Raw genomic sequence first — 24,481 nt, 5'->3', positions numbered from 1 at the left:
AAATGACACTTGTAATAGCCATTCGTTTACTTACCCATTTGTTTATTCATTGAACAAATACAGATTGAACACCTACTATGACACTATACTTGGCACACTCTACTTAAATACAGTAGTGAAGCAAACAGCCACATTTCCTATCTTCATAATGTTTCCATTTCACAAAGTGTTCAAGGTCAGGTGTTAAGAATAGGCCTTACTAATAAGCTAATATCTGAGCAAATACCTTAAGGAAGCAAAGGGAAGGAACCAAGTTGTCCAGTAGTATGATCTGAACAGAAAGAATAGCAAGTGCAAAAGTCTTGACTGGAGCTAAGTGTGCAGGTTGTGAGCAGAGGAGAAAAGACAGGACTGATAAGAGAGGGGTGCAGAGTGTGTTGTGAGGATTCAGCTTCTTGGAGCAAGATGGGTGCCCACAAATGACACATGACATACTCTGACTCACATTTTAACAGGAGAACAAGGCACAATTAAAAAGCCAGTTATAAGAGTATGACATTAATTCAAGTCAGAGATGATGAGGTGAGAAGTGTTTGAAGTCTGTGAATCTATAAATGAAAGCGGAGGTGAAACAATTTCCTAAGAGTAGAACATGAGGCTGAAGACTGAGAAAGGAGTCAAGGATGATGCTGAGATTTTGGGTCTGAACGATAGAAGGTGCTCAAGAAAGGTCTGTTCGTTTTTTTGTCTATTTGATTTTTTTGTTTTCTATTTGACTCTGAGAAGAGATATTTTTCCAGTTATTGACTTTATTACCATGAAAACTCATCCAGTTACCATGATCCCACTGTCATGAATCATGGAAGAAACACATGGTCCTTAAATTTTGTGAGACCTTTGCAACACCATTTTTCTATTCAAACACATACCATTACACCATAAAGTTAGAATACTTTAGCAAAACATATATTTCAAAACTATTACCTTTCTGTGAATTTAGCTCATGATAACCACATTTAGTCAAGTGTTGAAAAATTTTGATTTAAGATTTAAGCTATGGCTTTACGATTTAATCTTATTTATAATAGATTCTTTTTATGCAGGTTTGAAAACTCAGGTTTTCATATTAAATAGTCTTATTAATAAATATTTCCATCACATAAAACATGAGTTACCAAATTATAATGAGAATATAATAATGTGTAATTAGCACTAAAACTGTATTTAACATGTTTTTGGTCAATAATACACTGAGTTTTATTTTGGGCAATAGAGACAGTGTAATATAATGAAGGAGCACAAAATTTAGAGACAGAAACTAAATTCAAATTTCCAGTTCCTTCCTAAGTTCCTAGCATCATGAACTTGGATGAGTCTCTTAACCAATTTTTTAATTGTATTTTATTATCGGTTTCAAGTATACAGTACATTGATTCAACTCCTAATCTCTTAATCCAAATATCTTCAATTATCTAAAAATTGTCCCCAAATTACCTCATAAGGTCACTTAAAAGATTATACTCAAGTATTTGTTCATTTGGATTCAGATAATTTGGAATTTACTAATTTAATATGAATTTGATAGAAATCCATTGAAAATAACATTTAACAAACAATAATTTTTAGCTATTATACAGATATTTATCTAAAATTAAACTATATATTTTCTACTGCTACTCTACAAACTCAATCATTCTTACTAAATTAAAATGCTCTGTCCGGATATTCTACATTTTTTATTCAGTGGTCAGAGTGATAATTTTATTATGAAGGTAAATACATTTTTATATAAGCATGCAGTATTTTATAGCATGATGAAAAGCTGATCATTTTATTATGATTTCCCACATTACATCAGTCCTTCTGACTGCCCCAAACCATTAGCTTCAATTTAAAAGCCTTCAAAACATTCTGCAATCTGATTAGATCTTCTCTCAATACTAGACACTTAAGTCCACAGCTAAAAAAAAAAGAGAGAGAGAGGGGGGGGGGTGAAATTTGTTTTTCTTGCTTAATGCTGTTTTCCCAGTAACACAATAGATGGATAATAATTATAAACCTATTTCTTGAAATTCTGTCCTCTCCCCTGCAAGTACCCCCCCCACACACACACACACACCAGGTTCACCTATTCACTCTGACCACCTATTACAGCCTCACCTCCCTCTCCATTTCCTTACATATCAAGGTGTTCTGGAAGTTTGATCTCCATTCTCTCACACTCAAAAAAATAATAATTTTATAACCTCTACTCTATCAGTTTCATTATCTCTTAAGGCAGTCAACAGTGTTTTCTCCCTTCCCTAAATTTCCTGGGCATTTTATCTGTTTCACTTTGATGGCTCTTGTCCAACAGGTAGAAATGAAGAATCAGAGATTTGGAGTAAAAACTCTTTAAAAGTGATGCCAAAATCTTATTCCTCTTTTCTTTCCCATTGTGCCTAACAGTGGGCCCTCTACAGGTTTGATACTAAACTCCTGAATTATAATCAACTGCTATTTCGGAATATAGCATAAAGCTCTCATATTATTAATATATATCAACTTACTCCCTAAAGTCCACAGAAACATGCTGTGGCAGAGAAAAAGCATTGAATATAAAAGATTGTGTAAAAACTTGCTTCTTGCTTATATTTTTATGTATAACAGAATTAGGCTATGTTAATGGCTACATTTGTTTTCATTTCATTTCTAAAATAAAATGGGTGCTACAGATGCTGTGCTATGGTTAGATTGTCATGTACATTTAGCCTGATACAAGCATTCTCATCTCAAATGTCCATGTTAGTAGACATATGAGAAATCAATATACATTTTGAAGGAGTCTTTTATATATAGATGTGAAGAGCTAATCTATCACAAGAGATAATTTGTACAGAATGACACTACTTATTTTAAATTTATCTCAATTGTTTTTTAAGTAAATTTTCTTAGAAAAAACATTTCCATGGCACAGAGGATTATCATATTTGGCTGCTGGTCTGAGCCTATCTAGAAAACAGAGCTAAGTCTTTTTATAAACTGTTATTAAGTAATATCCCAAAGGAGAGAAAATCCATTATGTTCTTAATGGTACCAGGATTTAGCATAATTCCTAATCTTTAATTATTGCTCAATAAATATTTGTTGAACTAAATTTATAAGTTAATGTAACCATTTCAATATTTTGGTTTATATGTACATTTTCAGGAACATATAAATTATATTTAAAAAGACAACTCTAGGAAGCTCATCTTAATATGAGATGGGTTAATGAAGTTTTCATTTTCTGTGAATTTCTGTTTCAAACTTGTGAATAGACCATGTTGAACTTCAGTTGCTCAGTTGAATCTGTTTCATGAATAATGTTAGGTTTTCTTCCATGGTAAAAGTAAGGAGGTAGGGTCAGTGTGTCCCACTGCCTCCCTACATCCATAGCAGCTGCCAAACACCCTGCAGTGCTGTGACCAGGCAAAAGGACTCAGAAAACGTGGCCCTACCCTTTTAGGGTACCACAGTTCTTCCCTTTCTATTCTCAATAACCACATCCTGTTCCCATTTAAATATTAAAGCACAGAGGCTCAACCCACCAAAATTATTTAATTATTTCAAGAAATGAAGAATAAATTATAGAGTTGTTGAAAATATTTTCTGTATGAAATTTCAAGTCACCAAATTATTTCAGCATTCCAGAGAATATTTTCACACAGATTGTTCCTAGATTATTTGCAGGTGGAAACCTACCGAATCATACAAAGAATTAGAAATCATCTACTTCTAGTATAATACTTAAATTTAGCATTCAAGGAAATTTAGAAATAGAAAGGTCAAATGTTACTCTAGGTGACCCAGCAAGTTAGGAGCCAAGTAGGAACTAGATAAATGTTGTCTCCTCTACTCCACATGGAAACTGCATATTTACAACAAAGCTAATATTAGAACCTTTAGCGTTCATTTAAACAATCTGAAATTTGTTTATCTCACTACATGATGTTGTTCATAGATTGAACTATGTAACCAAAAACTGTCTCTCTCCAATGCTAATATTTCACTCACTGAGTTGAAATTTCACTAGCATTATAACAGCTTTATCATGTCAGTTCAAGTTAATCCACTACAGTCTCTGGTTAATTTGTCTTGAATGGAAGAGCAAGCACAGTATCATTATGCCAAGAACACTTAATGCTTTCTGGGTAGTAAAATGGCACACATTAAATGTTTCAGAGACACAAATACTTGTCAGAGGTAACAGTCTTACTGATATCCCAGAGAAAAACCTTCAGAAAGTCATATTTGACCTTGAAGAATAGGTATTCTGAAACACACACATCATAGGGTTATGTTACATGAACAGTACTTTAGAGTTTTCCCAACTATTTCAAACATTCAATTAATTTTTAAATGCCATTATGCCAAGTTTTCTAAAGTTTTGTCTTTTAAGTTGATGTAACTGAGGGAAGTTATTGGATTTTAAATGATCTGTGTATTACTTATGAATACAGAATTCTATGTAAAATTTCAGCAAGTAGTTTGTACTTCAGAGATAATACTTATTTTAAAAGGAACATTTGATCAATAGACTATCTAAGGAAATTACATTAACATTGAATGACTGGTTATATAGTGATTTTGTGTCAATGTGCCTTTATTTTTTTTTTTTTTGAAATATACTAAAAGCACTAATTTTAACATTTTTAAATACCACAAACAAATAAATGTAAACATTTCATAGACTTGATAAAAAGAAAATATTTTATTCACCATCAGTAACATTTGTCCAAACTCCATGCTTTTTAAACTTAAACTTTCACATATAGGATATTTTCTAGTCCATTCTATATATAATTGCCAAGATAACCTCAAATACTTTTATTTCATCAGTTATAATTATTTTATACCAAAGACAATTTCCTCATTCTAAAAAGCAAGGCTATCTATTAACTACTTCTCTTGGCTGTTAGCCCACATACTTACCCTCTCAGTATCTTTTAGGTTTTCTTCTCTCATTATATTTTTTTGGAGGGGGTAATGATGTGATCCAGTCCCTGTCTTTAAATATGATCTAAATGCTGTGGATTGCCCAGCTTCTATCTCTATTCTTGATTGTTCTTCCAAAGTTTATTTTCATCCTCTCTTGCATCTCTAGTGTCTCACTGTTATTGCAAAGAAGTCATGTCCAAAACTGAATTCTGCAGCTCTGTCTCTGCAATCACTTCCCTAACCCAAACCAACCCCATCCACCCAACTTCACTTAAGACATTGTGTTCAGACTGAAGCCTAAGGTTATATCTCAACCTTTTCCTTGCTATTATCCACTTTGCAGGCATCCTTGTATGTCTCTCTAGGTACTTCAACAGTCAGAATATGGACTTCCTTATCTTTACCAGATGTTGTCAAATTGCTCTCGAAAGAACTAATATCAATTTACATTTTAACCAGCAGAATAATTTCAGTTTCTGTACCACCTAAACATTTGGTAATTTTTAACATCTAATGACTGTGAAATGTAACCTCATTGATTTAATTTTTATTTCACTGATTATAGGTGAAGCTGAGCATCTTATTGCATATTTATTTGTCCTTTGGTTTTCCTTTCTTGTAAATTGCTTGGTAATGTCATCTGTCTATTTTACATTAGATTGTTTGAGGCTTTTTCTCTTCATGTTTTGTTTTGTCTGTTTTTTTAGTTTCCAGAAGTTTAAAATACCATCTGGATTCAAATCTTTTGTCAGTTCTATGTATTACAAATATCTTCTTACATTTTGTTTTTTAACTTTGTTTATGGTAACCTTTCATTATATAGAAGTTTAAATTTTAATATATTCAGTTTATAAATTTTTCCATTTAACATTTAATGCCTCATTTTAGAAATTCTTTTTATTCCATAGTTATAAAATATTTTCTTAAATTTTCTTGTCACAGTTTTAACATTTTGTTGATCACTTCAGTCATTTTGTAAATTAAAAAATTCAATTACAGTTGACATACAATATTATATTAGTTTCAGGTATATTACATAGGATCACATTTAAGTCTTTAATCCATCTGTTGTTTATTTTTGTTCATAACATGAAACAGAAATCTAATTTTAATTTTTCCTTGAGGATTCTTATCATTTACTAATTAGTTCATTCTTCCCATCCTCCCCCCAACTTTTAATTCCTTTTTAATTATACATCAAGGCCCTTATGAGTGAGAATTGCTGTAAGGCTCTCTATTCTCTTCAACTTGATGATTTTTATATCTCTGCAGCATTTTCGTACTACTTCAGTTATTACAGCTTTAAATAAGCATTTATATTGCTGTTTCAGTTATCTATTCCTGTAAAACAAACTGCTCCAAAGCGTGCAGACATCTTTTTAAACCATTATTTTTCATAATTTTGTGGGCAATCACAAAATTCTGCTTCCTATTGTATCTGTTAGGCACTGGTACAACAATGAGCTCCAAAATAGCCTCCTTCATGTAGTTGACATGTGGTGCTGGCTGCCAGGTGGTAGCTCAGCTGGGGCTGTCAACCAGAAGCCTTTGTTTTCCCCTACATGGATCTCTCCACATGGCTATATGGGCTTTATAGAGCACAACAGATAGAGTCCAAGAACACTTCCAAGTTGCAGATCTCTTAAGGCCTGGCCTCAAAAGTGACTCAAAGTCACCTCTACCTTATTATATTGGTCCAATAGGCTAAAAATAAAATAGAACCTGCCTCTTGATGAGGAGAGTGGCAATGTCACATTGCCAAAAAGCACACAGGAAGGAGGATAGTGTTGTGGCCAGCATTGGAAATACAATATACATTCTGACATGGCAAGTCTTACCTTTTTATTATGTTTCTTCAACATAATCTTGGTATTTATTTTGTTTTCCATCTATGAATCTATGACTTTTATAGTAAATTTGTCAAGTTCCATCCAAAAGAATGTTTTAATGGGATATTCAGTAAAGTTTCAGATACGATTCTTTTAACAAATGTTTATCAAATGCCTCCTATGTGCTAGGCACTGTTCTAGTGCTACCGATAAAAAATGAACAAAATAAACAAACTGCCTTCTCCAACTGAGCTTATGTTTCTGATAACTTGTAAAAAATATACATACTTATTTCTTTTATTCTTCTAATCAATGCACAAATTTTATTTCTCAAATTTAGTTAGATTTTCATTTACATTCTTCATCGAAGTTTCATAATTTATTCTTATAAACTTTACCTCTTTTATCTGATTTTTCTTGGGCAACCTATTGACTTGTTTATCCCTGCTATTTGAGACCCAAGCTCAACAAAGGCAAAAGCTTAACTGCTTTGTGTATTCTTATAGTTCTCATAGTACATCACCAGATAGTGCATGACAATGTAACATGAATTGGTAACAGATTGAATAAACAAATGCACACTAAAGTGAAAATTTACTTTTCCATTTTGAAACCTTAACTGTAGTAAGTCAAACTATCTAAACTAAGATTAGTGGACTGCCATCATCATACAATTATGTAAAGTCATGTATGTAAAAGCCATTAAATAACATAGAGGAGCAGCATACCTGGCTACTTCAATGGAGAAAGAAAGAAAGAAAGAAAGAAAGAAAGAAAGAAAGAAAGAAAGAAAGAAAGAAAGAAAGGAAGGCACAGTAAGGAATGAAGGAGAAGGAAGGAACGGAATGAAGGAATGCAGGACATGCAAGAAAGAAACGACCACTAAAGCACCTACCCCGCCATCGACTACCGACTACAGAAAGAAAGAAGAAAGAAAAAATGCTTTTTTACCTTTATACAAACATTTAAAGAAAAAAATGTATTTGCCTGGCCTTAGCTTACCACAACTTCAACTAATAACTTTGAAATTTACTTATTAAGTGGTTATAGTGTGGAACAAATTAGGTCACTCCATAAATGAAATAAAAGCTGTGTGAATCTTTTTACAAACAAAAATCCATAAACATTCTTATTTTCAGGTCCTCAATTAACAAATACCTGCAATTCTTCATTTTGAACCATGTTCAACTTATAAAGGTATGAAAAAAAGTGGACAGATTAATATTATGACACCAAATGATAAAAAAAAAAGTGGTAAGTACTGAAGAAGACCTAAGATTTATATTTTAATCCCACACTCTCAATAGCGGTAGGTTCTGACACGCAGTGTCACCATGCCATCAAAATTGCTATCAAAATCATGACTATGCCACCAAACAGAACTTCCAAACATCTCAAGTTCTGATACATAAATGAGGAATATCCTAAAGACAATTTCACAATTTTCAATACTATGTATAGGTTACAACCACAGTGTTTTGTATATCTCAGAATTATTATGAAGAATTTTTATAAAACACCAGTCTTTTGAGAAGCTCCAGACATTGTATTAGTAATTGAAAACCTACAGAATGTTACAATATGAAATCTAGAATGAGGAAGTCAAAATGGAAAGAATGGGAAACAGTCTCAGCTAACACTAAAATGTACTGCCAAGGTGAAAATCTTCACATAGTTTCTCTTCCAGCCACTTTTGTGTTAATTTTTCATCACAGTTCTTTTCTTCTTGCTCCAAGTACATGTTTATAATTCCTAATTCTAAATCTGTAGTCCAGGATCTGTCACTTGAGAAATATACATGTTTCTAACTCCCCTGAAGTATCATTGCTTGAATGTCACAAAATGCAGCAGACTCAAGAATCCCAAAGCAAACTCACCTGCTCTTCCTTTTGCATTTCCTATCTCAGTGAATAGAACCACTAACCACCCAAGCCTCCACGCTAGAATACTGAGTATCATCACAAACCCCTTCTCTCTCTTTTATTGCCCTCATCTAATTAATCACCAAGACCTGGGGGTTACACAGGATCTCACTTTTTAATGACATATTGATGAGTTTTCTCTTCTTTATACCCATTGCTATTGCCTTCATTCAAAATCACATTCATCTATCTGGACTCCTTGCTTTTAAATATATCTCCTTTAATTCATCTTCCACAAAGTTACCAAATAATCTCTTTAAAATACACAGAAGATCAAATTACTCAGCCATTTAACACCCTTCAAAGGTTGTCAAATGATCTTGAAGCATAAAGCATGGCATGACTTGCAGGTCTGATTCTCTCCTCAACCTACTACTTACCTGTGCCAGACATCCTTGATTCACTAACTCGTTGCCTTGCTCACACTGCTCCTGCTTGGAAGATCCTCTGCCTGTCTTGAATCGAATGAACTCCTACTCATTCTCAAGACCTAATGTAAACATCATTGCTTCCAAAAACCTTCGTGATATCTATATGTGGAATTATACACTCCTATAAATATAATAGGAACTAATATTTGTGGAGTTCTTATCATGCGCTAAACTTTGTGCTTAGCAGTTTGTTACATAATTTTGTCACTGCACTCTATAGATGAACTTGCAAACTCCTTTCACATTACTTTACTACTTTAGCCTACAAATACACTTATAAATGAATCGAGGATGCTTTATTTTACTTAATTATTTACATTTGGTATTTTCTCCTAGCCTGAAAACTACTTATGGCTAAACTATATTTTATCTTATTATCTATTTACCCCAAATCCTTCACTGCACAAGTAGAACTCAAATCTCTTTGACAAGTGAGGTTTAATGGCTCCAAGGAGATTGATATAATAGATATAGATAGCTTCAATGACCTTCTAACTATTTAGAAGTTCTTCTAGTAAAACCAGAGATATTATCGGAAATATGATTTTTTTAAAATTTAAAAGTGTATCCTGGATCAAAGCAATTATCTACCTAACTTACTAGATGTACAACAAAAGGAAAAGAGCAAGACGACCATTCATGATATCAATACTGAAGACAGGTTAATTTAATAATGCACGTTTGTATTAATCACTTATGCATTTATCTGAGTTAATTAGAGCCTATGCAGATCTGCTTGCTGTACATACTAGAAGAAATTTTTTCTAAAGATATATTTAAAAATATTGTCTAAAGTAGCATTTGAAAATTTTATCCTACAATATTATTTAACAGTAATTCTAAATGATCCCATTTTAGCTAATACCTATAAACATTCAGCAACAATCTACCAGTTGAAGGTCTGTGATTCAGTTTTAGGAGTGTTACTAGTTTGTGACATTAAATCAAGAGATTTAATATCTTGAATTAAATGAAAAAGACAATGAAGAGTAAGCCAGTCATGTAGCTGTGTGACAGCAGGGGAGTTATAGATATGTTGATATTAATACTAAAAGAGCTACTTCTTCCCAAAATATGTGGTGCAAGAATAAGAGTAGAAGGTGATTTGCATATCAAACAGCTGCTTTCATCCTTGCTTAGTGTACTAATGTTTGTCAAAGCTAACCCGTGTTTTATTTCAGCATTTAAGGTTTTGAATTTTCTATCGTAGTGACTACAGGGCTAACTTACTCGATGATATTGATAGGCTGAAGTCATGTAAAACGAATATAACTAAAATACAATTTAAGGAGGAGATACTCATTAATTTTGAAATAACTAAATATTTTCTTGTTTGTAAAAACTGATTTACTTTTATTAAATTATTTCGACTAGATTTGATTTTTTTAAAAAAAAGCACCTTAAGCATGACAAAACAACCCAGAAACTAATAAACGAAATAAATTTTTCTAAAGCATATGTGGAATATTTTAAACCAAACTTTTGCTTGTTCATAATGCTCCTGAAAAGCCTTTAGTTGCCTGTCTTTTAAATAAATGTATCTCTTAATGTTTATTTACATAATTAAGCAAACTTCCTATATATAGTTTTCACTAAATTCAGGGTTCTGGATATTTTCCCCTTATTATTAAAAATCATCTCCCTATTTTTAGTATTCTTTCTAGGTAGGTTTACCATTTGAATAATCTTACACCTCATGTCATCAAAATGATCTGACCTACAAAGAGAACTCTTACCTCCCCAAGCAGAGGCAGTTCCCCAAACTGCTGCTATTTCCTATTTCTTCCTTAGCTAGTGGCTCAACCATGTGCTCAAACACCCTAGCCAAAAACCTGTAGTCATCCATTTCATTATAAACCAACACCCATAATTGGTCATTAGGACCTATTGATTCTTCCTCCTGGATATATTGCAAATCTATAGTTTATCCTTGAGTTGACTACTGCTGGTTCATCATTCATCACTTGGATCACTGCAGTGAATTTTAAATTGGCTTCTCTGCTCCCTAGCCTCAGCTTCACCCCCGCCCCCAATCCCAATTCATTCTTTTAGAATAACTGTAATTTTATTTCTAAAATAAAATGGATAATATCATTTTCATACATAAGTTTTTTAGTGTTGACAGTACCCCATAGGGTGTAAGCCAAATTCCTGAACATGGCAAAATGGTATGGCCTTTAGATATCTTATAAAATTTATGTTTTGTCATCTTCCCACATACTCTCATGATGTAGTTCTCTTACTATAGGCAGAAATGAGTGCCTCCCTATCCCATGTTCTATGAGTACTTATTTAAACACCGTTATTTTAGTACTAGTTTCAAGAAAAAAAATTAAAATCTCAAAATAGAATACAAAACAGTATTTTTAAAGCACAGAGAAGTCTGAGTAGTGCCAAATTAAATGGTAGAAATAATGCATCAATAATGAGAATAAATACAAAGGGAAAAAAACATCAGCTAAAGGACAGATATCATTAATTGGATTCTTATGCCTTTTTTGCAAGTCACACAACTAAAATACAGTGACACAAAAAAGTTGAAATTAAAAGAATGAAAAAAAACTGAGACATTCATATGAAGACAAAAAAGCTCATTAGAATAAAGAAGTTTCTACAAAACAATAAAAAATAATTCAGCCGGAAAATGTGATAATTACAAATTCATATATAAATAATAACATTGCCTCAAGTGTACAAAGTACAATGGAGAGGAATAGAAAGAGCCATTGTCAAAGATCAGTAATAGTGGGAGATTTTGGTATATTCTATGGAGTAACTGATATATCAGGCAGCAAAAAAATCAGCACATTTTATGAGATTTAAACAGCACAGTTAAAATGTTTGATACATTGAACATATATAAAACTCTGCATTCAATAATTAAAGAACATGCATTATATTCAAAAATATCATGAACTTTAAAAATTAAACATGTTATACCACAAAGCAAGTCTCAACTAATAGAAAAAATCAGTATCCGACAGAAATTTTTCTGTAGAAATAACACAATTACATTAGAAATATAAGTTTTAAGACTTTAATTATGGTCAACTGGAATGTGAGTTAGAAGTTTATAAAACTAGAACACAATAAACACAGAAAACTCTAGAACTAAAGACATTTACATGACTTTTTCACTTAACACTTTTAAATGATGGTTTGCATCCCAATATTTCATTAAACGAAAGTTTGATTCTTTTAAAAATGTTATGCTTTCAAATTACTCAGTTAAAGACTGTGATTGAACTATAATCTAGATTGATTAATAAATTAATGGCATCATTAAATGTACACTAGAAGTTGAACTTTTATTACTAGCCTTCGGGCCAACATTTCCAAGAGAAAACTTAAGATTTCTGAAAAATAATATATAATTGAGGTATTTGGATAGATGAGTACCTAATAATTAAATCAATATCATCAATTGCACTACATTCACAGAAAATTGGGATGTTATTGGCTAATATGGATCAGAAAATGATCAGGTATTTTAGGAATAAAATCCATTCATCTAGTTTCAATCACCGTTGCCTGATTATAGAGGTGATTAGAGAGCATTACTTTAGGTCATGAAAAAAATTCCATTAAATGCCAACCTATAAATGGTATTCCTAGAAATATAAAAACCGAATCTGGGTTAGTTTAGGATGAAATGGGCCTTGACTTAGATAGAAAATGAAAATGAATAACATGTATTTCATAAGTCTTCCTGCAAAAGATATTGGCATTTCACTATATTTTATCATTTTAACTTAGCTGAATTTCACATTGCTGACAAGACTATTTGACCATCAATTTTTGAGATTTGTATAGTAATATTGGTTTAATTTATTTTCCTTGATTCTTTTTTTCTCTAGTAACAAAAACTAATTCAAAAATGGTAATTAAAAGGCATTGAAATTCACCTTATTAGTTGTATTGGCTTTAGATCAGTGACTAGATTTTATGTCACTGTTCTGTCAGCTTTAACACAAAGCATGCATTTATGTTACAAATAGTTCAATTTATGGGATAGCTGTTTTTCTCAATTAAAACTATTGAAGCTTTAATATACATGGAAATAATCACAGTAGCATTCTCTCCACATTCCTAACAACCCTGGAAGGCTTTATTACAGAAATATATACAGATAACTACAACTGGTTTTCTGAGGACAGCTTTTAAGATTGTAAGATTGTTATTATGATCCAAAGAGGAACATTTACATGAATCTTAACGTAAGTTACTAAGTTCTGCAGAAATAAGACCGTTTGCAATTGACTTTTTTAAAACACACATATAAATAATTGGTGAAAGGAATGAAAGTAGGAAAGCGTTCCTTGTGCTCTTGCTGAGGGAATGGAAAAGACAGCTGATTGAGGAGAGTTGAGAGAGAATTGGCACAAGAGTAATTGCAGGAGAAATGAAACTGATCTGCTCAGTGAATGCTACTTAGTTCTATAAGAGAAAATACCCACTTACACAAAATCTTTCACTTAAAATTGAGTTTAAGCCCAGGTCAGTAATCATGGAATTATGAAGAATTAAAAAGAGATCACCTACTTCAACCCATATATCTAAAAAAAAAAACCCCAGGAAATTATATAATTTATCCAAGAAATACAAATCACATCTGCTGCCTCCTATTATAGGGTTCTTTCTATTGAATTAAACTGAATTAGATGTGGGGATTCAAAAGAAGCAATCTTGCTGTAAAGTCAATTAGTATGAATACAAGCCCTGCCCTCAACATCTGACAATTACAATAAAATTCTATGGGGAATGCATTATGAAGAGTAGAAAAGAATGCCAGTGCAATCCTATTAAAGCTAAGGCAATCTGAAGATTTAATTTTGATGTGTTTAGCCAAAGTCAGTTACTCATGCACAGCATGCACAGGGGCTGAAAAGTGACCACAGGCTACTCAGCAAGTTTCAAACTCTTCTGTTAAATTAAAAAACATAAGAAAGTGGCGCGAGGAGGTAAGGAAGGAACAATGTGAGTAAAGTATACAAATTAAATAAATTAATAGCTTAATAGGGAAATCATGAATTCACTTCAAGAATGATAGGTGCTCATGGAAATTGATCTCAAATCAAAAGAAGGGCATAACATCATGTTATACACTTTAAATACAATTTTGTCAATTATACCTCAAAAAAAAGCTTCATTTCTTTAAGAAATAAAGATATTCATTTATATCTATTAAAAAAAATTAAAAGAATATGAAGTAGAAATTGGAGACAGGGATGGAAGGAAAGAAAATTGAGTATAAGAGGATGGGAACAACAAAGAGTTATAGGAAAACTTTATAGGGATCTAAACTTTTTCACCAGCTTGAAGTGATATATTCTCATTAGAAGAAAAACTAATATATAATACTTACCTAGCATTATCAATATATTAATGTTTAATATTCAAAAAGAATCGTTTTATGGTTACCAAGTACTCTTGTTGATAGTGGATCCCGGTTGTATATATAATTTGATTTACAAAATGTGATTTACATGCAGTCTGGGAGGAACACATCTAGGACACAGAAACATATTATTTTAAAGCACATGAAAAATAAAGATTCCATAAAAATGAAATCCACCATGTCTATTGGCTATGTTTCTTCCTTTTCTTTACTTTTACTTTTGTCACCATAACTGAGGCTCTTAGGAAACTTGCCCATTCCTATAGCTACATTTTCTAAAACCAGACATTTTTCTTTTAATCAGGGCTTCACCGTGTCTGGGAAATGAAAACGGAGGAAACAGTCAATGCAGAAATGGGCGCTAGTCTTGGAGTCTGTAGATTTAGGTTCTGAGGCGGTCACTACATAGTTGAGTGACCATACTCAAAGCATGTCATCTCTCAGTAGCTCAGTTTCTTCATCTAAAATATGAGAAGTTTGAGTTAGATGTTCTTTAAGCTCTATGACAGCTTAAAACAGAGTCAATCAATTAATTCTTCCTTTTTGAATTTTCCTCACATCTATTTAGTACAGTTAAATAGGTAGTAATTCTTTCTCATCTGTAATATTCTACTTATATTTCAAATTTCCCTAGCTTTTGCCAAAGAGCCTGGTAAACAAATAACTTCAAATAATTACCAACTCTCAGAGTAGTACAAGTAGTCATCTAAGATAACTGTTTACATTCTTTGTTGATAGAAAGGTTTTTTGAGAAAGTAAGAAATTTTTTTAATGCTTAGCTGAAATAATTCAACTATTTAAAAAAATAATGCTTTCTACAAGGGTGAATCTAAATTCAAGTCATAGATAAGAGCTATTTCAATGGTATCTATGTATGATATCTACAGTTGAGGAGCAGAACAAAAAATAACTACTTGGAAAGTCTTTATTTATGACAGTCTAATATTACTATGACTTTGACAAAACAGACAAAGGTAAATTATCTCAGTGTTGTGTTTAGTGGCTCTAATGGCCAGCTCAGTACTGGGCCATTTATTTTAAGATACCTATTTATTTGTAAAACTCATTTCTATAAAACAGGCTAACATGATACTAAGTTACCATGTAGAAAAAAAATTTTCAAAATTCCACAGTCATAACCATATTTCACACATAATTGTTGGGTAAAATAAATGAATGTACTTAGTTTTTATTTATCATGTTTCTGATTACAGATGTCTACATGCAAATAAAAACTATTTTTAATATAAACTAAGTAGAACAAGAGTAAAACATTGGATAAAAACTTAAAATCATTATTCTGCTAAATATTACAAGGCTCAAGTTTTCTTTCTTAAAAATATATACTTGAGACTTATGGACACAATAAAATATAATCAGATGCAATATTGCTTGCATGATAATTGTGATACTATTTGTAATGTCACAATTCTATACATAGGCTACTAATACAGTGCAGTCTTTTAGTTGTAATTCTCAAACAATGACACCGTAATTACAATGCCCCTCTCCATACAAATACTCTGTGGCTCCTGCCACAGTTGACTTCATCACACTGGGGCACTTGAAGAAACATACTGCCTCAATTATTCAGCCACAATGCCTTGCCTATGACTAATCTGAGATAATACTGAGAAATAAACATAATTAATGTTCATGCTTTACTGTCCATTATTGCCATCCCCTTCTTTCTTTGGTGTCTTCTTTAACTCTTACACCAAACGATCTTCAACTGCTCCTGTCATAAAGAGAGCCTTGAATGCTACATGAAGTTCTTGAACCTCATACTAGTATTCCCAAAGTATATACCAAAGAACACCAGTCTTGTGATATATTTATCAAGAGAAAGAGATACAGAGAGAGAGAGAGAGAGAGAGAGAGAGAGAGAGAGAGAGAGAGCGAGCGCGAGCAAGCGAGCAAACGAGTAGGATCCAAGAGCCAATACTTCTGGGAAACTGTATACTATATCCCCAATCCTAAGGATTCCTCAAATCTATTAGTATATCAAAGGCTCTTAGGAGTCCTGCAGTAAAGAAATATTTTATCTGTATTTAACTCATACAAATACAAATTTATTTAACTATGGAAATTATACATATCATTTTAAAAAATAAACTCTATTAACATATCTGATAACCAGTGGCAAATATTAGGCACTTCCTTGCTCACATTTAGATTTTAACAGCTAAGGTCCTAGCTCTAAAAAGATTAGTTAGATGCTGGCTAGCTAACTGGAAAAATAAATACACAAATTGAGGGGTTAATTTTTTATAACAAATTTGTTTGTTACTTCTATCCAAGGATGGTTGATTTTAACTCACATTTGCAATGCATAAGCCAAAGTGGAAATTTCAGACACCAAAGTTGTGAGATTGCACCTTGCACACGTTTCTAATTGCATATGCCAATACTGTATTGGTTCTAGAATTTTTATGATAAAAGAACTAATATTCTAATTCAACTATTACAAATATTGAGTAAGGATAATTTATAAACATGATTGACCAGACCATTTAACCGGGAGAAATTTGGAGTTTTGATTTATTTAAGAAGATTTAAAAGAAAGACTTTTGCTTTGAAAGTCTACTTATCTTAGAAAACTAACAGTTTGAATCTGTTTGTGCAAGCCACTATTTACATGATTTCTTCCTATCTTTCAACAGAGTAGGAACAGGACAAAAGAGACATAAACCACCTATTGAAATTCATGAGAATCAAAGGATAAAATGGTGATGATGAGGATGAGAAAAGGTGAGGGAACTCAGGAATCTTTAGACTGAAGTTGGAAACTGTGTCAAAACCTGTCTTTCCAGGATATTTTTGACACATCTTGCTTCCCTATTAGAATAGTAGCACATAAGACAGCCCCCTGCCTGGTGTCTGACACTTCATCTTTGTCAGTTTTTTATTCCCATATGTTTCTGCTCTCAGAAATGCTGATCACAGAATTTCTGAAACACAAAATATTTGTAGTCACTCTTTTTTCAGTGGAAACCCTCATTGTTGCTTGCAATCTCGATCCATTCTAACAGAAGACTGGCTGCAGAACTAATCTTGTAGCAAGTAAAGATAATTGACAGCATTGGCAGGTGGTTGAAATCCTTAGTCTGACAAAATAACACTTTTGAAAAAGACTAGTATAGTCACTGATGAATTCCTTTTAAATTTCCATAATGTCAATTATTTGCAACCTCTTATCTTTATAAAATATTTGCTAGGAAATGCAGTTTCTTGTTTCTGATTCTTTGCCTAAACAGTAATAAAATTTTGTTCAGTCTTACAAAGCCAAAGGAAAAATACCTTTACACTTCTAGCCAAAAGGAAATATCTCTAGTAAAATGCAATATTTTAGATTCTGTCATTAGGCTGTGTCACCCCAAAGGAATGGACAAAGTTGAGAAGATTGCCTTAGTTACTATTTACTAGCTAAAGCCTCAAAGTAGTTTTATAAATAATCACAAAAACAGAAAATAGTAAACAAACGTGGTTTTGGTGTTTTTCCTACAAGCTCACTGATGTCCTTTTTCTTTCTTATTAATTTTTTTTTCTAGCGGCAAGATATGCTAACATTTTTTCTGGATAATATATTAAAAGTAGTTTCTTGACATGTTACTTTTTGTTTTTCAATTTTATTTAAGAGGATGATTCTCAAGTCCAGACAACTATGTTGTTCAATGAAAAATGATTACAATCAAAATTCTGCACCGTATTAGTTTTCATATGTCTTTACCACTCTCCTAATGAAGAAAAGAAAAAGTGCTTGATATAAATAGACCCTTCCATCCAAATTACTTTCCCCAGCCAGGTATTCTCCATTTCAGCCTTCATTTCATGTTCAATTTGAAATTACTTCTTTCTTTACCTGTTCATTGTCTCTCACATCCCATAGACTGAAGGTTCCACATTGGAGAGAATTTTGTGTACCTAGTGGCTACCAAGTATTATTGCTGAATAAAGGAATAAATAAGAAAGGTGGGGAGTAGCGAGAAGATATATGATGGATCAGAAAAAAGTCATAGTGTGGTACCAAACAGTAATTAATCTCTAAATGTACCAAGCAAAAGCAAAAGTAACGCTTTTGACCATTTGCTTATTTTACTCCATTATTTTTTGTTGATCATTTATCTCTAAAATATTCAGCATCTTTCATTATTTTATTATCATAATAATTAGCTCCCACCTATTTAATAGTGCAGCATCAGGTACTTTATATACAATTTTGCAGCCATCCTGCAAGATAAACACTCATATATCTATCTATACAGGGAAATCAAGGCACGTGAAAGTGAAGGCACAAGGCAGGAAGTAGCAGAGCCAGGATATGAATTTACTTCTACCTGACTCTGAAGCTATGTTCTCTCCTCTATATCATTTTATTTAATTTTATTTATTCAGTTGACTCTACACTGATTGGTATTTCATAGTATGTTGCTTTATAGGCATGTTTGGGATTTTGATTTTAAAAATATTCTTCTGATCTACGGCCATGCTACCCTGAACAAGCCCTATCCCATCTGATCTCAGAAGCTAAGTAGGGTCAGGCCTGGTTAGTATGTGGATGGAAGACCACCTAGGAAGACTAGGTGCTATAGGCATAAAAAATAAAAATAAGGATATGTTGGCTGACAAAGTCCTTGCACTCTGTGAAGTCAACCAAGGGTTGCCTCACCTAAAAAATAGATTAATTAATTAATTTAAAAAAAAATATATATATATATATATCCTTCTGAAGTCTTATCCAATTGTTAATAAACTTGCTAAAGGTAGAAACAAATTTTTTTAACCTAATTGTTCTATTGTGCTATGCATATACTCCTCTACATCTTGAAAAGTATAATTTTATGTTCACATACTCTGCAATCTATTCAATTTTATTTCCACAAGCTTAGCTATCTTTTTCTGGGGCAAATCCCCCAGATGTTTTCTATTATCTTATAATGTCACTCATACCCACTAAAGTAGAACTATAAATTATTTAGTTCAGAAGATTTTGAATTATGTATTACAAAGTTTATGAATTGAAATTTTAAAATAATTTAATCTCATGAATAATTATTATGCCATCAGGACAACCACCACTATCATATTTTAAAATTTGGCAGTGAAATATTTAAAAATAAATATCTTTAAATGTTAGGTGTTCAAAATTTGCTTGATATATTTTTCCCTGTATTTCTTCAAAATAACTCTTAAAATTATTTTTTGCTTGTTGATTCCTCACCATAGGCTCAAGTATACTGTCAGTTGTGTCTGTGATTGCTAAACCACCACACTCTTTTAAAAAGTTATTACAGCAATAGCAACTAACATGTTGTCTCATAATTATATATAGGCAAGTATGTCTCCTTTCACATTGGTTAGGATTGTCTTTGAATACAATAACAGAAATCTAACAATGTTTTAAATTTTTAAATGTTTATTATTTGTCTTACAAAGAAAATAAAGTCAGGACATAGTGGCATCTGGTATTGGATTGCTGACTAGATGATATGGGGCCTAATATCTTTCCAATTATTTTTGGCTTATCACCTCATAGTGCCAAGACGGCTGCTACCCTACAGGCATTAAATCTGTGCTCAAGGCAAAAAGAAAAGGAAGGAGAGCATTAGCTACAATGTTCCTCTCTTAATAGGAAAACAGAAATATTTCTACCATCCCTTCCACCACTATCACCTCCAGAAAATTTCTACTCACATCTCAGTAGCTGCTAGGGATTTTTCAGCACGGTAGTATTGGCATGCAAGAGAGAAGAAGGTTAGGAAGAGCTATTGATTCATTCAACCGACAGCATTTGCCATACTCCAAATGCTGAAAATTCTTCAATAGAAAGGATTAGAGCTTATCCATCTTCATACGCCCAGCATTTAGCAGTGTTTGACACATTTGTATATGCCAAATAAATATTTATTGAATTATATCCCTTTACGGCTAAGATTATTCATTGCTCTTTGAACCTATAATTGAATGAACATTTTCAAAAGATATTTACCATGGATCTTGAACAACTATAATAGGAATTTACAATATAAATCTATAAAATGTAATATTATTAAATTGAAATTAAAACTCTGTTCATCAGAGATGTCAATTTGCATTTCATGTGACCAAAGTTATATTCAGAGTGAAATCTGTGCAATATAGCATAGGTTTGGAGTGACAAGAAGAATGCGAGATTAGGTTCATGTTTTGATTGTGCAATGCTTTTCTGCTTCATCTTCCCTGTGTGATCTCTTATCCCTTGTACTGCAGAGATAGGCTAATGTGTTTTTAATAACAAATTATTCGGGAGGTTACAAATAAAGTAGAATACACTATTGCTAATACAAATAATCGGAATTAATCTGTGGAGAACATTCAGGATGCCAGAAAGTGTTTTACAGTGCTGCAATGGGCTTTACCGGTACTTAGAAAACATTTCATTCTATTCCATAATACATACATTTTAGTTCTAATAAAACTAGTATTTTTCCTACAATTTTTAGTTGAATTAAACTTAAAAATGATACACCAAATTCATTATTCTGTTTAATGATGATGGTGATGATGATGACGATGATGATGATGATGATAATGATGATGAAAATACGTAGAGTGCTTATATGTGCCAGGCACTTTTCTAAGCACTTTACATTCGTGAATTCATTTCTTCCTATAACAACCCTAAGAGATAGGTATTATAATCACCTACACATATAGAAAACAAAATTGAAGCAGAACTTGAAGAAAGAACTTGCCCAAAAGCCTTCAGGTAACAAGTGGCAGAATTAAGATTCGTTCCCAGCCCATCTGGCTCCACAGTATGGGCTGTTAATCACTTGTCCCTGAAACCCACTATGGATGCCCAGGTGTATTCATACCTAGTTTTGACTAACATTTCTCCTTTACCATTCCAAGTACTCTATTAAATAGGCATTGCTTTCTACATGTGATATATGAAGAAACAGAATCTTAAAGAAGTTATAGTAACTTGCCAAAATTCACAAGAGCACTAAATATGATTCAAAACACAGCTCTGACTAAAATCTATATTCTTACACGCTGTCCAGTATTCTGTACTGCCTCCAACAAATGGAGAAAACCTTTCAGTCAGCAATGAATTTCCTGTGTCACAAAGTATGAAGAATATCACAAGGTCACAGAACTTCAGAGCTGAAAAGGATCATCTATTCCAACCCACTTATTTTACAGGTGGGGAATTGAAATCAGTAGTAATACCACACTGCAGATCCCCAACATCCACACCTAAGGGGCAGTCCTCTTTAAAATATCTTCTCTCTTTTTCCTTTCATGTTGATTTTCCATTTAAAAATTATTTGATATAGTCTAAATTATTGTAGCTCACAATTGAGAGGAAATTGTAAATTTTCACCTTTATCGTGTTAGAATAATGAAAACCTTCAGATGTCACAGTCTTTATTTTCTCCACAGTTTTATTTCAAAAACATTTTCTCTGTTTGTCATCTTAGAAAATATAAAATCTACTTGCTAGAACAGCATACAGCACAACATGTATCAAACTTGTCTCCAGGAAACCTAGGAAGACAAAAATCATGACAATTTATACCCAGCATCCCCTATCCATTGTGTATTTGCTTTTTATTGATTGTCCCCTTACTTGGACAAATATAATAACTTAGGTGTTTGAGTGATTTCCACCTTCATATTGGTCTTGGATGTACTGTTCTACAAAATAATCAAGATTTCTGGCGAGTGTTTGTTAATTTCATTCCAAATGATCCCAGAAAATATAACTAGAGTGTAACATAATGTATTCTTTAGATGGAAAATTTATTGACCCATGAATATAAAGCCATTATTAATTAGCAGCAAAAACATACTGTTTTCAATCATATATTTCATCATGAAAATAACACTTTTCCCTTATTTTCCGGTAAAATGCCTTATCAGTTCTTAGGCATTGCAATGGCTATTAAGTAATATTCATTAAATGATATTATCATTGTGTATTATTATTTTATAAATAGTGTATATTAGATAGAAAGGACATAGTCCCTCATTTTCTAGATGAAATTAAATTAAGTCAGGGAGGATAGGTAAAAAAAAAAAAAAAGTCAAATATTAGTAGGAGGAGAAGCTCTACTGAAATTTGGATCTGTCATCTGTAGCCAGGTTCTTTATACTGCATTAGGTTGTCCCCTCTAGTTTAATAATTTTTTACCATTCAGAATTAAGGTTTTATATCTGTAACATTTGCTCTGTTGATTTCAATGATATTTTTAAAATATTTCATTTAGATATTTTCCTTTATTAGAAATTATTAAAATATATATGTGTATATATGTGTATATATACACACACACATATATATATATATATATATAATGCTTTAAATAATCACCATTATAATTCCCAATAGGAAAGCAGACTATTTAAAGAGGCACCATCCTTAGACATGTAGCACACTTCAAAGTCCATTTACTTGCTGAGCAAAAGTCACATTAAAACACTTTAACCTGAACTGCCCCATGACCTCAGAAAATACTGTACTGCATATTCATTCCTACAGACACAAAGAGTTATATTATTTGATGGCCTTGAGTAATGATCATTTCCTTTTATTAACATAAAATTACTAAAAATACTAACACTGTATAGTTAACTTTGAGGAATAGTTAATTTTGAGGAAGGTTCTATGATTATAGGTAGGTAAAATGGCTCAGTGCTATAGCTGCAGATATAATACAGAAAACTAGTTCTTCCTTTAAAGAGGTTGAAAGTGACTGAAATGATCTGATACCCTGAGATAGGTCTTTCCATATATAATGACTGATTTGCGTGTATTCTACAGTTAATATTTGTAAATTCAAGGAGGATGTGAGCTCACTCTTCACACCTTTAAGTGTGCTATTATGGTTGTAGAAAGGCAATTGGAGCCAAGGGGTCTAAGAACCCACTAAACTAGAAGTCCCCTAGAATGCCCCTTAGCAAATACCAGCAGCTCCAACTTTAAAAACAAATGATTAAGGATAGAGAAAGAGGGGCATGCAAAAAAAAATAATAATAATAACACTCTTTTTCCTTTAAAGCAAAGATTGAAAATGATCAATCTGTATTTTGGTTGAATGCAAAAGTCTTTCACATTGTACACTACACATTTCACTAGAAAAAGGATTTACTTCCTAATATTCTGTATGGCGCATATCTAGGCACTTCACAGATTACTAGCACATTTCTTAAATTTATAATCACACCAGGCTTATATATATATTCCCCACAAAATTGATGAAGGCGTGGTAATAGGTTTACACAAATTTGTACTTTACGTCATGCTGTTTTGTTGAGGAGAACCTTAGCTTCTACTAACAGCTTTGAGAAGCTGCTACATACATTTTAACTGTGTAACTGGTGAGGTGAAAGATATTGAGAAATATCTTTATCTAGGAACCCCAGATAGTGTCTGTTGTAATTGTTGCTTTCATAAAATATACTCTCCTAAAGAAAATTGATTTTCAGATTAAAATTTTTTTTAAAGCTTTACTGTTCTTATAAACTTTGTATTTTATAGTTCAATTTCAAAATTTATAATATATTTGCTGGAGATTTACTGTAATAGAAATTTCTAGCAAGACATGATAGCAATGCTGTAATTTTTAAAAATTATGACTTCATCATTTTATTGAGATGATATATATTCTTGATAAAAATTTTAACATAGAAAAGGTCATAGAAAGAATTTTGTCTTAAGTAATCCAAACTCTATTGATCAGAAAGAAATAACCATCTCTGATATGAAGTAAACATCATTTCAAACACATCTAAATATTTATTGAGATAGAAAGATGGATCAGAGAGATGTATACATACATAAATCTTACTTTTTAAAAAAAGTAATCGAATTGTATGTGACACTTTAATATTTAAGTGGTATTTTCTTCTTGAATTTAACTAAAAATATTGAAGTAAAAACTAGAGAAATTACTAAAATTCAGGTCAATGTTTCTTAATACAAAGTATAATATATGTTTTTTTAATAAAAGGCGC

General features: G+C 32.1%; 2 protein-coding genes and 1 pseudogene across 4 annotated transcripts in view; 2 read left to right on the top strand and 1 right to left on the bottom strand.

Moving 5' to 3' along the window:
* CTNNA3 (catenin alpha 3) overlaps nt 1-24,481 on the bottom strand; it is a 1,366,626-nt gene that overhangs the window by 838,503 nt on the left and 503,642 nt on the right. The gene's annotated exons all lie outside the window — the stretch shown is intronic.
* The window catches only part of LRRTM3 (leucine rich repeat transmembrane neuronal 3), a 158,737-nt gene that overhangs the window by 52,976 nt on the left and 81,280 nt on the right, over nt 1-24,481 (top strand). The window lies entirely within an intron of this gene.
* On the top strand, nt 18,956-19,074 carry LOC118604267 (annotated as a pseudogene).

Source organism: Rousettus aegyptiacus, unplaced genomic scaffold, assembly GCF_014176215.1.
Source record: "Rousettus aegyptiacus isolate mRouAeg1 unplaced genomic scaffold, mRouAeg1.p scaffold_m13_p_6, whole genome shotgun sequence".
Lineage (NCBI taxonomy): Eukaryota > Metazoa > Chordata > Mammalia > Chiroptera > Pteropodidae > Rousettus > Rousettus aegyptiacus.
The sequence above is the reverse complement of the archived record's forward strand: the minus strand, read 5'-3'. Positions and strand labels throughout refer to the sequence as shown.